This window comes from Diceros bicornis, chromosome 1 (assembly GCF_020826845.1).
Source record: "Diceros bicornis minor isolate mBicDic1 chromosome 1, mDicBic1.mat.cur, whole genome shotgun sequence".
Classification (NCBI taxonomy): Eukaryota; Metazoa; Chordata; class Mammalia; order Perissodactyla; family Rhinocerotidae; genus Diceros; species Diceros bicornis.
This window is the reverse complement of record NC_080740.1, coordinates 89,128,033-89,141,865: the sequence shown is the minus strand read 5'-3', so window position 1 is coordinate 89,141,865 and position 13,833 is coordinate 89,128,033. Positions and strand designations below refer to the sequence as shown.

The window sequence follows — 13,833 nt, the reverse complement described above, 5'->3', positions numbered from 1 at the left end:
CCACCCGGGGCCCACAGCCAGGGATGGTTCCCACACACCCTTAACATGTATCCACCAGCCCAGAGCAGGATGGTGGGACCAAAGCAGACATTTTATTGTGATGAATGTCATCAGCTTGGCATCACAGTGAGGGCGAAGGGACCTGGACGAGGAGCCAGGACACTGACCACTTCCATTTGCTGAGCAATACAGATAATTTAATATCTCTGTGAGGCAGAGATTATTATTATTCCCATTTGACAGATGGTGAAACTCACGTTCAGAGAGGTTAAGTCACTTGTCCAAGAGCACACAGCTGGTAAAGAGGCAGGTATGGCTTTGAACCAGGCCTGGTTCCATAGTCTCTGAGAGTCCATAGGCACCTCCTACTCCAACCCAAGACACCCATCAGGTCCAGATCATTCTCTGATTGCTTGTGTGACCAGTTCTTGCTGGGGCATTTTCTTATCCGTGAGAGACCTTGCGCTGTTTGCCTGGCCTCTGCCCACGACTAATTTGGGAACCTGAGGCCACATCGGGTGACCACAAATTCCCTTAGTTATTGTTTGTCTGTGAAAGTCTTTATTTCACCTTCATTTTTTTTTCAGTTAAGGTAAAAGTTACATAACATAAAATTAACCATTTTAAAGTGTACAATTCAGTAGCATTCAGTGCATTCACAATGTTGTGTGGCTACCACCTCTATCTGGTTCCCAAACATTTTCATCACCCCAAAAGGAAACTGCACCCATTAAGCAGGCACCCCCATTGCCCCCTCCCCCCACCCCGGTCCCTGGCAATCGCCAGCCTGCTCTCTGGCTCTCTGGATTGGCCTATTCTGGATATTGTGGGCACAAGGTGTACATAAATTGGGAAGCGTGGGACTCGGGGAGGACCCTGTTCTCTTTTCCACCCTCTGCCTCCCCTTCATCCACCTGGGGCTCAGGCTAACCACTTAGGCATCATGTGGACTCCTGTCTTTCCTTCATCCTGGACAGCCAACCACGAGCAAGCTCAGGGGATGTCACCTCTGAAATACAGACATCTTGGGTGTGTCCACTCTGCTTGGTGGCTGCCATCATGCTGATCCTACCCACAAGGCAGCACCATCTCTTGCCCGGACTGTCGTGACGGCTCCAGTGACGGCTCTCAACTGGCCTCACTGCCGCTCCCTTTCACCACCAACACCACACCCACTTCTGTCCCACTCGTGCTGTCCCGTTATACCCTCCACTCGGCTCACAAGACCCCAGGGATCTGCGCCCCACCTCTCTGATCTCCTACCTTACCCCCAGGCCTCAGTGGGCACCCGGCAGTACTGACCTTGCTCCAGTGTCCCGGACGTGCCGCTCACTCCTCCTTGGAGCTCTGCCTGGGATCTGCGCTGAGCTGGACATTCACGTTGTGGTACAAATATCAGCTCTGCAGAGGGGACCTCCTTGACCCCCTGAAGCTGCTCCCTTCACCCTCTGTCCTCTCCCTCTTCATTTGGCTTCTGCAGAGCACGCTTTTTCCTGGCATTTTTCTTGCTTCCCTATTTGCTTATTATTTCTCTCTCCCCACTGGGATGCGAGCGCTGTGAGGGCCAGGATCCCTGCTGTCTTGTTCCCCAACAGGCACGTAAGGGAGCTCAATTAATACTTATTGGATTGACTAAATGCATCTTGAAAACAACTATCATAACAATATAATATCCCATTTATTGAGCACTTGGAAAGCGCCAGGCAATGCTCTAAATACTTTACATACTTTAACTCATTTGATCTCTGCCACAATCCTCTACCGTTACTCATCTCGGTTTTATAGATGAGGAAATTAAGGATTATGGTGTTTTGTGAATTGGCTAAAGTCCACTGCCAGCAGTGGGCTGGCAAACGTGGGGAAGGTGTGGGGAGGGCGTTTTCAGGGCAGGAGTTGGACTGGGCCAAACGAAATCTGCCTCAGTCCTTCAGGGGGAAACGAGATTGCCAATGTCGCAGGGAGGCCCAAATCTCTGCCACCCAGAGGCAAAGCTGCCCAGGGGGCAGGGCAGGTGTGGAGAGGGCACTGGGCTGGGAATTTGGACCCTGAGTGTGAGTCCCTGGGGTTAGTCTGACTTGCTGTGTTACCTCCAACAAGTTTCACACCCCGCCCCCCGTTTCCTCAGCAGAAAGGTGGGCAGATGGGCTTAGAATCGCAAGGGTTTCTTCAGCAACTTTTGTGTGTGTGTGTGGAGGGCGTGGGAGGCAAGGAATCAGAGCCCCCCAGATAATAACATAGGATGGCTTTGTGTAGAAACAAAACACAGGGGTCACCTGGTGTTCAGGAGCTCCTTCTACAGCATCAGGGAGGCAGTTGTCACCAATCGCCTTGCATACCTCCAACAATGGGGGGCTTACTAACTTACAAATTATTTGCCAATAGGCCATAGCCATTTAGAGATATTTATAGAGCCCTACACATTCTTTTGGAGGCCATACCCTGCGGCATAACAAATACATTGCAATATATGCACATTCCAAAGAAAATATAATTTGCATATAGCTACCTAATATAAACCATGCCGGACTAGCTGGCATAGTGTTATATTTGCAGATATCCAATTAAACATTTATTACTTGCAATTTTGTGGTTTTCCTTTTGTATTTTAAATCTGGTACTTGTGTATGTGTGTCCATGTGCGTGAGTTTGCAGACACTTTGTAGGTTCCTGAAAAGCTCTAAGGCCCCGGAGAACAAGTCTAAGTCTGTCTTTTCCAGGCAGCCCTACAGCGGTCCATGATCTCTAAGTTTTTTCTTCTCCATGATAAAACAGCCCTCAGGCCCTCCAACTGGACCCATTGCCACCATCATCACAGCCGTCCACAGCTGCGACCGCCCTCGCCATAATGACTGCCATCATAAGCCTCCCACCACCACCATCCTGTTCACCATCACCTCCACCAGCAGCAGCTGCAGCCGCTGCCCCATGAGCTGGGCACCAGAACCGCCCCCGCCAACACCGCGTTTCCTTCCTCTCTGTTCTGCTTTCAGCCTCACTCCAGGAAGGTTTTGCCCCTCCAGCAAGGTACAGCTGGCTGTCACAGGCCCAAGTCCTGCAGGCAGCTGGGTCACCTTAGCCATGCCAGCAGCCCACAGCTAACACGCGCCAGGAACGTTTGCATACACTGGTTATCTTATGCAATCCTCTCGGCCTCCCCCACTTGCCACCGCCCTCCGCATGCCCAGGAGCTCAGTTTGGGTCGTGCAGGAGAGCTCTGTGGAGCAGCCAGGGCAGACACTGTTACCCCATTTTGCAGATGTGGCACAGAGAGGCTGAATGCCTAGGCCGAGGCCACACACCTGGTTAGAGCCGGGAAGAGCCCTCTCAGCTTCTAACTCCGGACAGCTCACCCTGTCCCATACCTCCTGTGTTTCTCAACCCTCATCTGTTCATGTTCCACCTCCCTGATTTTTGAGAAACCCGTAAAATACCAGTTCCATCTTTTACTTAACATTTTTCTTTAAAGTGATGGCATTTATTACAAACGGAATTGTTTCATCATTGTAAGAACCACCAAGATCACTTTCCCTCAAATAAGTCACCGTGAAAATAAACGCAGTGGAGATACAGCCGATGGTGTTACACTCTGTATAGCTACTGCCGTGCCAGCCCGAACCGTCCTGGGAGAAGGGCAGCCTGGCCGCGTGGGGTGGGGGGAGCGTGGGGGGGGGCGACGGGACGGGGACAACAGCCACGGGCCTCGCTGACGCCTCCTCTGGGACGTGAGAGCGAGGTCTGAAGGAGCACGAAAAGGGCATCTTCTTGCTAATGATGGCAGGTCAGTTGCTCTCTAGGCCAAGACCCCCCAAGTCCCCCCCGGGCCGCCTGCCCCACACTGAGGAAGCGTTTTGCTCATCCCAAAAAGGCAATCCTGTGGGGTGGAAAGGAGCCAGGCGCCTCTCGGAGGCTCGGTTTTCCCATCTGTAAATGGGCATAACACCACAGCGCGAGGTGCTGGGAAGAGGAAGTGTGAGGTCAAGAGACGGGCCAGAAGCTTCGCGGCTCCTCCACAAACGCCCTCCTCTCCCCGGCCATCTTCTGGCCTTCTCTAGGGACGCTGGGCTTCGAGTCCCGCCCTTCCTGCGAGAGAAGGTGCCCAAGCTCGCCAGATGGGAGAAGACAGGAGCCCCGGGGGCAAACACGGGTCTGCATTTGGGGGCGTCCGCGTGCAGGCGGCTGGGGCGAGCCCTGGGCGGTCCGCAGGCCAGAGGGGCTGTGTGGGTTCGAAGGCTGCCCCTCACCTCCCTCATCGCAGCCTCCAGGCCCCTGGTGAAAAATAGTGCCTTCACAGCAGCACAGCGGGTTCTAATCCCAGCTCTGCCACTTCCCAGTGAGGCAGGGATAGGTGGGCGGTTTTTCTTAAAGCCCCAGTTCCCCTTCTCTGAAATGGGAGTAATAATCCCAACCAATGCAAATCAAAACCATAACGATACCCCTTCATATCCACTAGGCTAGAATCCAAATTCAGATAATAAGCATTGGTGAGGATGTGGAGAACCTCGAACCCTCGTGCACTGCTGGTGAGAATGCAATATGATGCAGATGCTGTGGAAGACACTTGGGCAGCTCCTCAAAAGGTTAAACATGGGATTATCACCTGACCTAGTAATCCTACTCCTAGGTGTATACTCAAAAGAAATGAAAAGACATGTCCTCATGTCCAAAAACCTGTACACAAATGTTCATAGCAGCATTATTCATAACAGCCCAAAAGGGAAACAACCCAAATGCCCATCAATTGATGAATGGATAAACAAAATGTGGTATATCCATAAAATGGAATATTACTTTGGCCATAAAAAGGAATTGAGTACTAACACATGCTACAACATGGATGAACCTTGAAAACATTATGCTAAGTGAAATAAGGCAGTCACAAAAGGCCATATATTATTCCACATAATCAAATATTATATGATTCCATTGATATGACACGTCTAGGATAGGCACATCTATAGACACAGAAAATAGATTAGTGGTTGCCTAGTCTTGAGTGGGAGTGGGGGGTGGATAGAGAGTGACAGTTTTGTGTACAAAGTTTCTCTTTGGGGACATGAAAATGTTCTGGAATTAGATAGGGGTGGTGGTTGCATAACTGTGAATATACTAAAAACCATTGACTTGTACAGTTTAAATGGGTGAATTTTATGGGATATGAATTATATCTTTATAAAGCTTTAATGTTTGTTGTTTTTTGAAGACCAGACTGCTTGCTGGTGGGGGCACAGGGGCAGCAGGGAGGCCAGGCGGCCAGCAGTGCAATCACAGGCTCCGAGGGTCCAGCACACTTAGTAAGTACCTGCGGACGCCTTGTATGGGCTGATCCCTGTTCAGGAACGCCCTTCTCTTCTAAACCAGGGTTCCTCCACTCAGCACTGTGGACACCCTGCACAGGACAGTTCTCTTGTTGCGGGGCTGTCCTGTGCATGGTGGGATAGTGAGCAGCATCCCTGCCCTCTACCCACTATACGTCAGCATCCACCCACCCCAGCTGTGATGATCAAAACTATCTCCAGACATCGACAAATGTCCCCTGGGGGACCAAACTGTTCCCAGCTGAGAAGCCCTGCTCTAACCTCCCTTGCTCATCTGGTGAATTCTTGCATATCCTTCCAGAACTATTTCAGATATCTTCTTTTCTGGGGAACCTTCACTCTTCCTCCTCTGAAATCCCACAGTTCCCTAAACACCCCCCAACCCAACCAACCCAAGCCCTGAGGACGCTGTTTATACACCACTCTCGCCCAACCCCTCTGCAGAGATGGTGTACCTTCGGGTCCCGGCGTCTGGCACAAAGTCTGGCACTTTGGAGGTCCCTGCTGAGCCATCTCTTCACCTGTAAAGTGTAGAGATGCATTGCTTGCCCCAGGGTCTCTGTGACAGGTGCTTAAATGCTGGCCAGTGGAATCTGTCGCCCCCCCGACTCTGGTTAGGAATATAGGCTCTGGACTTATATGGCCTAGGTTTGAAACCCATGTGACGCTGGGCGAGTGACTGAATGATCTGACTCTTGGTTTCTTCTCTGTAAAATGGGGATATTGATAGGACCTACCTCATAGGGTTCTTGTGAGCACACAGTAAGAACACAACAAATGTCAGATATTATTGGTATTAGTAATTTAGTATTCGTTCTTTCTTCTATGGAGCCTGCCAGGTGGCCCTATGATTGACAAGCATCCACGTGCCAGCCCTGTCCTGGGTGCTGGCCAGGAGGAGGTGAGGTTGGGTGGATTATCTTGTCACTAGAAGCTAGACAATTCTGTGTCCACTAATTATTACAGTATATGCTAATTGCATAAAATCTAGAATGTAGAAATTATAAAGAGGGAACAAATCTCCCATAATGTCACCTCCCACTGGCAAACACTGTTAACACTCTTTGGCTTATTTCTTTCCAGTCTTTTTTCTAAGCACTTGCCACAAATTTGTGACCATGCCATAATATGCATATGCATAAGTATGCCCCTACTTATTAAAAACTGTCCGTTTTTAGTAGCCACATAGCTGTCCTATAATTTACATAATTGATCCCCTATTGTTGGACATTTAGGTGCTCTCTGATTGTTGATGAATATCTTTGCATTGGAAAGTGCCTTTGTTCATATTCCCATCATTCGTTTGGATGTCCTCCTCTTCTTTTAAAACATTTTTGGCAAAGGAACCTGTCTAGCCTGCTGGGACGTCCATTTTCCAATCATCAGGGATTTCCTCCCCAAGGCTGAGCTAAATCCTCGGAACTGGGACTTAATCCTATTTCCCCTTCTCTGGGGAGTTGGTGGAGATGGACCACAGCTGGCCTTGTTTTCCCCTCGGGCACACCAGCTGGAAGGGTCAGTTCAGTTAGTCATCAGCGGAGGATGGAGAACTGAAGGTGCCTGTGAAGGCAGGACAGGCAGCCTAGGCCAAGGTTAACGGAGGTGACGTTACCCGGGACAAGGTGGCGGAGGAAGGAAGAGAAGCTGGCAGGCTGGGGTGAGTCAGCCTGATAGCTGCTTCCTATGTGGTGCTGGGGAGTGACCTTCCTTCCTTCCAGACCCCAAGAGAAACCACTTGGCAGAGGTCTCCAACTGCACCTCCAGCCTGCAGACTCTCTTTCTCCAACACTGGTTGGGCCCCTACCAGGTGCCAGGTCCCATGCCAGGCACCTGTCACACTCCTGTTTTGGGGCCGGGGTGGTACTGGCAGACGCGCTCTGGAGTCAGACTGACCTGGGGCCAATCCCAGGGCAGGTGCCTCCTACCAGTGTGCCCTGTGGGATCTCTGACCCCTGTGAGCCTTGGTTTTCTCATCTGTAAGTTGGAGTTTAATGACACCGGCTTCCCATGATTATTGTGATGACTATAGCCAATACTGTAGACATAACACACCGAGGACCTTGCCTGCACAGGGCAGGTGCCGGAGAAATGTTCTTTTCTCTTTCTATTCAATTCTCGTCATATCTCAGGGTCAGAGATGTCAATAAAAGTAATCTACCTAGTTGCCTTTCATAACCTCCAGCAACAGGGACCTCATTAGTAGGCAGGAGTTCATAACTTCCTATTACAAATAAGGATACTGAGGCTCTGAGAGACTCAGCCTGGAGTCTTCACAGGACATAAACTGTCCTCTCACAGATTTCATGTCTTAAAGAGAATCATCAGGATGTGTGTCTGGGTTGGGGGTGGGGCTCCTGGGCCCCCCAAATTCCCTGGGCCCTGCCTCAGGCCCAGCCGGGTCACTGACCATCTCTGGCAAAGGAGACCAGAGAGGACCTGGCACGTACAAATGAGTTCCCAGGAGGCCACCAGCGCCAGGACTCTGGCCACCCGAGTTAGGGTGTGACAGCTGCCATTGGGGACACCACACCGCGCAGGTGTAGGTACTTTCCTGCCCACCTCCTTATCCTCACAACCACCTCAAAGGGGGCATTAGCATGCCCCTCTCCACGAGGAGGTAACAGAGGCTGGCATGCTCAAGGTCAACCGCATCACTGAAGCGGCAGAACTGGGTTTCGGAGCCCAGGGCACTTGCCAGGCTCATCCCTTCATCCCGGAGGCGAATGGCTCTCCAGACGCGGCCGCAGGACTCCCTCCCGGCGAGCGCTGCCCTGTCCTGGCTCCCGGGCGTCGGGGCAGCAGCCCGGGAGGACGACGGCTCCCGAGGAGCTAGGAGCCCCCTCCCCGCCCGCCCCGGCCCTCTGCGCGCTCTCCTTAAGCAAAATCCCCCACGCTCCGACAGACATATCGCCCTGAGAAAATGCCACCGCCCAGACCCGGGGACACACCAAGGGCTGTTTCGGCGCAAGAGCACTTGCTAAATCCACCCCCACGCGGGCAGAGGGGACGTACCTGACCCCGCGCCCGGAGCCCTGCCACTGACCTGGGCTGCGTCCCGTGCTCGCAACGCCCCTCGGTGGGGGCACGACCCCGCGGGTCACAGAGAAGGAAACTGAGGCTCGCGGGTGAAGGGACTTGCCCAAGGTCAGGCAGAGCCAGCGAGCGGCGGGGCTGGGGTTCAACCCCGGGGTCAGGGTCACGACGGCAGCGGGGAACCGGGAGCAGCCGCCCGGGGAGGTCCCGCCAGCGCCCGCGGGGGCATCCCACCCCGAGCCGAGGCCCTGCGGGGAGGCGGCGGCCGTCTTACCTGGAGCTGCAGCCGCCGAGCGTGGCTCCGCTCCGGGCTCGCCTGGGTCTTGCGCCCGCGCCGCCTGCGCTCCGGGCAGGGATGGAGCGGGCGGCGCGCCCCGCACCCACTTCCTCGTCTCCGCCCCCGACTCGCTCCTCCTCGCTCTCAAACGCTCCTTCCCTTCCTTCCCTCTCCAAGTCTCTCTCTCTCCCCCTCTCTCTCTCCCCTCTTCTTCCCCCTCACTCCGTGCCCAGCGCGCGCACACATTTTCTCTTCATTGGCTTTCTCTCTGCGCAGCGCCTCTCCCACACTCTCACCGGCTTTCTCTTTTCCTCTCTCCTGGACCCTCTTTCCTTCTCTGGCTCTGACACTTCCCCCTTCCTCTTTCTGTCACACTGCCCCCTCTTTCTCTCATTTTTTCCCCTGGCTTCTCCTGCCCACTCCCCCCACAGCCTGACCTGGGACCCAGCATCCGTCCACCTGTTCCATAACTGGCTGAGAGGAAGGGGACTCCCCACTGTGGCCCAGCTGGGGATCAGGTGGCACCTCTCACCTTGGTGCCCAGCACCCAGCTACTTTGAATCAGGCTAGAAGTGAGAGAAAGAACTAGTTTGCAAGGAAAAGTCTGGCTAATTCTGGGATCCATGGAACTTCAGAAAACCCCAGAGTGGATTTGTTCCAATTGAAGGAAGGGATGGCGAGAGAGAAGAGGTAGGGAGGGAAGGTCTTGGGAAAAGGAACTTTTTTGGGTACGGAAAATAACACCCACCTTCCAGACAAGAAAATGGAGGCTCAGATGGGAAAACCTGTCTCTTAAATATCAAGATGTCAAGGCTGCCGTGCTAACCATGCAGACCTCTGTGGAGGGAGCCTGGGTGGGCAGGATGGCTAAGGGCATCATGCCAGCCTGGGGTGGTCAGCCAAGTGTAGGACAGGCAGGTGGTCAGACGGGCTGCCCTGCTTGCTTGGGGAACCTGATACGTGGAGGAGGGGTGTTTCTGCAGAAGCTTGGCAAAGGAGAGCGAAAGGATACTGGTTCAGCTGAACATAAATTTCGGACATGTGCTAATGATGATTGACACCCCACCCTAAGCCATTCTGTCACTATGGGCCTGGCCCTGTGCTACGTGCTGAGATGCAAAGACCACAGTCCCCTCGAGCTCTGCAGTCACAGCTTCTGGGGAAGGCTGTTGTAGGCCATGCATCGAAGTCACCACTGTCTTGGAATGACAGCAAGAGCCTCCAAGCAGGTTTCGTGGACTCCGCTCTTGCTCACCTGCAGTTCACAAAGTAATGTAGGTAATCTCTAAAAAGTGTAAATCAGATCACACCTCTCTACTCCCCTGCTGAAAACCCTCCAGTGACTTCCTGTCGTTTTAGAATAAAATCCAAGCTCCTTACCACCTTAAACGTGATCTGGCCACGGCCCTCTCTCTGATCTTATTTCTCACCACTGTCCACCTCCCTCCCTGTGCCTCAGCCGTAGCAGCTTCCTCCTTGTGCCCAGAAAGAGCCGAGCTGTATCATACCACAGACCCTTTGCACTGGCTGTTCCCTCTGCCACGCATGCTCTTCCTCCACATCTTCCCATGGCTGCTCAAAGTCAGAGAGGCCGTGAAGCCTGATCATCTCACCTAAAGCAGTCACCTCCTTGCTACAGTGTTTTTCATATCATCCCTTTCTGTTATAATGAAAACATTTATGACTATCTAAAATTATTTTGTTCATTCGTGTGTTTATATGCCTATTGTCTGCTTTACCTCACCAGAATGTACCAGAAGGAGCAGGAACCTCACTTGTATTACTCCCTGTGTCTCCACAGAGCCTGGAACAGAACTTGGCACTTAGTGATAAATGCTCCATAAATGGTGGTTGAATGAATGAATGAATAGATGCTGTAATGAAGAGGTTTAGAAAAAGGAAAAGCTGACTGGCCCTGCCAAGGGAGAAAAGATTGTCTTCATAGAGGAGTGGTTTTAGAGCCCGATCTTAAAAGGAAAGCAACATTTCACAGAGTGGAGAAAAGCAGAAGGGCTGTAGAGGCAGAGGAAAAGATGTGGAGACAGGTGCAGAGCATGAACAGCGTGAGGCATTGGGGAATGAGGGCTGGTGGCAGGCCGGCAGGACTCAGATCGTGAGGTGCTTTACGGACACCACTCGGATGGGAGTTTGGACTTGATATTGTGAGCCATGCAGGGCTACAGCAGGTTTTCTGGCTGGGAGGCTGGAAGGGCTGGGATGTGTATCCTGGGGAAGAGAAGGCTGCAGCGACCTTTGTCTGTTTGAAGGGCTCTCTGCGCAGAGGGAGCAGATGCAAGAGGGGCACTTGGACCATTGGCAGAAATGGAATGAGGCAGAGTTTGGCTCTGTAAAGAATGTTTTCTTAAAGGATCTGAAGAGGAAAATGGGTTCGTGTGGATGGGATTACTGTCCACTCACATTCAGTGCCCCTCCCAGAGAGAGGATGATATGTCTGTGACTTGTTTGACCACTGATGTGTGGTGGAGGTGATGTGTGTCACTTCTCTGCAGAGGCTCTGGGCCAGCCAATGACTGCCATGTCCCTTACCTCACCTTGGGTCCCAGAGTGAAGTCCCAGAACCCCAGCCAGCCCCCAGTGGACATTAACGAGAGTGAGAGAGAAATCTGTTGTAGGCATTCGGATTTCTGGAGTCATTTGATATTGCCAGATAATCACGGTCCCTTGGTTTTCTTTACTGAGTCAGAGGTTCGGGCAGGCTGGTTCCAGCACCTACTAGCTGTGATAGATTTTCAGAGATGGCCACAACAATTTGGCCCAAGATCCTTTGCAAAGTGACAGCACCTCCCATCTATGTCCCTTCTCCTAGTCTGGATCTGCCTTGTGACTTGCTTTAACTGATGGAACCCACTGGAAATGATGCTGTGCCACTTCCCAGGCTAGGCCTTAAGAGGCCTTGGAGCTTCAGCTTTGCCTCTCTTGGAATAATCTCTGAGACCGCCAGGCTGTGAAGATGCCTGGAATGAAAGGCCACATGGAGGGAGATAACCAGCTGTCCCAGCTCTCACAGCCACGTGGGTGAGCATCAGGCAAGACCAGCAGAAGAACCACCCAGCCAACCCACATAACTGAGAGAAATGAGGCATCCTTGTTGTTTTAAGCCAGTAATTTTGGGGGTGGTTTGTTAAGCAATGGATAACTAGATAAGGGGCCTTCGGAGGAATCAGTTCCCATCTCTGAGCCCATTTCCTTGACTATTAAATAAGCATAACACTGATGTCTGCCTCAAAGAGTTTGGATGAGGCTCAGATGAAAAGGGAAATGGATATTAAATTCATTCATTCGTTCAACACCTGTCTATTGGACCTACTACGTGTCAGACACTGGGTTACCCTGGGATACAGCAATGAACAAGATAGACAAGGATCTGACATGCTAGAGGGAGGAGAAAGACGATGAACAAGCCAGATAATTTCAGCTAAAAAGAATTGCTATGAGGAAAGCAAAGCAGGGTGGTATAATTGAAAGTGACTGGGGGTGGTAGTTTAAGATAGTTGGAGAAGGTTTTTCTGAGCCTGTGACATTTGAGCTGAGCCAGGCACATGAAGATGGGGGAACAGCGCCCCACGTGGAAGGAGCAGTAAAGTGCGAATGCCCCAAGGTAGGGACCAGCTTGGCCTTGGCAAGGAACCTGGAGAAGGTCATTGTGAGTGTATGAGGGAGGCAGGAATAGGTGGGGATGGTGTTGGTGCAAGGCCATGGTGAGGCATGTGCATTTTATCCTAAATACAGTGGAGCCACTGGAGGGTTTTAATAGGGAAGTGACACCCTTCATATACTGTAAAGTGAGTTATTATTGGAAGAGATTTGTAGTTGGCCACCCAAGAGATTGAGATGACATTTGCAATCCCTTCCAGCTCTAGAAGTTTCCAGTTCTGTGCTAGATCTGAAAACCTTTGGAAACTGCCTTAGCAGTTTAATCATATAAGAAGTCATCATTATCACTAATAGGCTCCCTGCCCTGCAAGAGGGCTTTGAGATGTGGTGGTCGCAAATCCCTCCTTGCTCTGAATATGTAGTAAGAACTGTCTTTCAAAGGAAGCCGGAAGAAACTTCTTATTCTGAGGAAACCCAAACCACTCTTTGACCAAAATAGCAAAAAAATGTGCTTTCTTTACATGAGTGATCTCTGCTGTGTGTAACAACTTAAAATTGGAAAAAAAAATTGCAACGATTAAGATAATGAATGACATGGCATAGTGATAACATTTACTGAAGTGGTCTGCGGAAAATTTCAGCAAAACCCACTGGTGTTTGTCGTCAGTTATTTCTTTTCTCCGTCCTGGGGTGACTGGGTTTGTGGTCGGGCACCTGAGCCTGTGGTTGGGATGTGTAGGGTGCAGAATTTCCTGGCCACCATGCGCTCTGGGTCTTGAGAGACGCATTGGAAAGGTCTCAGGGCTGGGAGTCACGGCCGATGCAGCTGGTTCCCGCCCCACTGGGGCTACTCCAGAGGGGCCAGCTGTTTTCCCGATGTCTCTATGACCACGTGATGCCCCAGTTCTGGCTCACAAGAGAGGGAGGGACACAGTCTGCTGAATATCTACCAACTTCTGTATACTGTGCTGGCTTCTTTGAACACATCATCTCAAATAATTCTCACCACCCCCCTGTAAGGCAAATACTATTATCCTCCCAGGTTACAGATGAGGAAACTCAGGTTCAGAAAGTCAGAGTGTTCCCCAGCACTCCATAGATAGCTGGGAGATTCATTTGACCAGCTTCAAAGCCCCTGCTTTTAACCATCCTGCTCTCCTGGCTCCCTCTACTAGCGAAATAGATTGTTCTGTGGGAACCCAGAGTCAGCGATCATGCGTTCAGCCTGAGTCTCCAGCCAGCAAGCCCACCCTGCAGATTTTGGACTTGTCAGCTTCCATAATGGCATGAGCCAATTCCTCAAAATAAATCTCTTTCTTTCTATGTCCACATCCTATTGGCTCTGTTTCTCTGGAGAGCTCTGACTAATACACAGAGCAGGAACTATTAGCTGTGTCCTAAAGCAAGGATGGGAGAGAAGATTCTGAGCAGCTGGGGGACGTGTTAGCTGACACAGGCCAAAACTCGGGCTCAAGTAGGAGAACCATAGCCCAGAATAAAAGGAAAGCCAGGTCTGGGAATCATGGGAGGCTGACCCCCTGGGAGCCTGGCTGGGTCATTAATCAGAGTCCCCGGAGGCAAGGAGTCTGGAGG

The 13,833-nt window shown here is 51.5% G+C and overlaps 1 protein-coding gene across 2 annotated transcripts in view; it reads right to left on the bottom strand.

Moving 5' to 3' along the window:
• Nucleotides 1-8,696, bottom strand: part of HRH2 (histamine receptor H2) — a 40,063-nt gene extending 31,367 nt beyond the window's left edge. For both annotated transcript variants that reach the window (XR_009220849.1, XM_058546270.1), the window contains exon 1: nt 8,623-8,696. The gene's annotated coding sequence lies outside the window, so the exon portion shown is untranslated. The remainder of the gene's footprint in view (nt 1-8,622) is intronic.
• Between the last annotated feature and the right edge of the window lie 5,137 nt (nt 8,697-13,833).